The following is a 2040-nucleotide window of genomic DNA, read 5'->3' as shown; positions in this document are numbered from 1 at the left end:
ACCCACTGAGCCACCCAGGTGCCCAGATAAATAGAATTAAAAAAAAAAAAAATCCGTAAAAGAAAACACTGATAAACTGGTCTTCAAAATTAAAAACTTTTTGGTCTGCATTAGAACCTGTGGGGAGGACACAAGGACAAGCTGTGGAGCGGGAAAACGTCTTCAAACCGCACACCTGACAAATTCTTTTATCTAGAATAAAGAAATTTACAAACAAACAAACAACCCAATGAGAAAATGGGCAAAAGTCTAAACTAGATCCCACCAGGGAGCAAATAAACCCCTCTAGCCATAAGGAAAATACAAACTAAGGTCACAATGAGTTATTATTACACACCTGTCAGAATGGCTAAAGCTATATAAAATAATAACACCAAATATCGGCGAGGATGCGGAGAAACCGGATCCCTCATACACTGCAAACAGGACTGCAGAATGGTACAGCTACTCTAGGAGAGTTTCGGTTCCTTTTAACATTCAATGAGCAGTTACCACAGGACCCAGCAAACACATTCTTGGATATTAATTGCAGAGAAGTGAAACTTATGTTTACATAGACCCTCTCCACAAATGTACATAGCCGCTTTATTCATACCAGGCCGAAACTGGAAACAGTCAAGGTGTTCCTCAAAGTGCGAATGGTCACACGCACTGTGGTACAGCTGTACCGTGAAACAGGACTCAGCAAAAAAGAAAAAACAACAAAGGAACTACTGATACACACAACCTGGAGGGCTCTTCCTCATGCCGAGTGAAAAAAACCAACCTTGAAAGGTTATAACTTTATGATTCCATTTATATTAACAATTTTTTAAAAAGTAAATTCTATACCTAACATGGGGCTAGAAGTCACAAATCCTTAATCAAGAGATGCATGCTCTACCAACTGAGCCAGCCAGGCACCCCCATGTCTATTTTTAAATATTTTTTTTTTTTGAGAGAGAGAGAAAACTTGGGTGGGGTGGGAAGAGCAGAGGGAGAGGGAGAATTGGGGATTCTGACACGGGGCTCAATCCCAGGACCCTGGGATCATGACCTGAGCTGAAGGCAGACCCTTAACCCACTGAGCCACCCAGGTGCCCCAACAACCTATAAATACAATTATAAAGATGGAGAACAGAAGAGTGGCTGCCAGGGGTTAGGGACGGGGAGGGGTGGATGTGGTTATAGAGACTGCACAGGGGAGCTGGTGGTGATGAACGTTCTGTATTTTGATCTTGATCATGGTGGTTGTTACATGAATCCATATGTAACCAAACTGCACAGAACCACTCACACACAGAGGTGAAAGTGAAAACCAAGTAGGGGCTATGGGTTGTACTGGGGCCAGTCTCCTGGGTCTGATACTGCACCTGTTACACAAGATGCTACCACTGGGGCAAACTGGGCCAAGGGTACATGGAACATTTTTTTTCTTTCATACATCCTATGAATCTGTAATTTCAAAATTATAAAGAAAAAAGGTTTATCAAAGAGAGATGTATGGTGACCTATTTACAGGTTAAATGACACAGGTCTTGCGTTTACTTTAAAAGCCCAGGAAAAGGGGCACGTGGGTGGCTCAGTTGGTTAAGTGTCCTCTGACTCCCTGTTTCAGATCAGGTTGCAATCTCAGGGTAATGATCTCAGTGAGACTGAGCCCCTGCATCCTGGCTCCTCGCTCAGCGGGGAGTTTGCTGGTCCCTTTGTCTTCTCCTCTGCTCCTCCCCTCTGCTTTTGCTCTCTTTCAAATAAATAAACAAAATCTTAAAAAAAACAAAAACAAAAAAACAACCCTCCAGGAAGGAAAAATAAAGGAAAAAAAGGTGGGAGACATTAACGAAACAGAATTGGAAAAGATATTGCTTAGTGTTGAAGCTGGGCGAAGGATATAGAGGGAAAGCACATATACTTTCCTCATTCTGTGTTTGAAAGTTCCCAAAGTAGAGTTTTAGATACCTCCCAGGGGTACTAAGTCCAACAGAAGGACTAAACCTTATCTGCCTACAGTCTTAGTCCTTGCTGTGACTTTTCAATACAAATTAAATTCAAAGTATATCA

Source organism: Neovison vison, chromosome 1 (genome assembly GCF_020171115.1).
Source record: "Neovison vison isolate M4711 chromosome 1, ASM_NN_V1, whole genome shotgun sequence".
Taxonomy (NCBI): Eukaryota; Metazoa; Chordata; class Mammalia; order Carnivora; family Mustelidae; genus Neogale; species Neogale vison.
Note: the sequence above shows the minus strand (reverse complement) of the source record.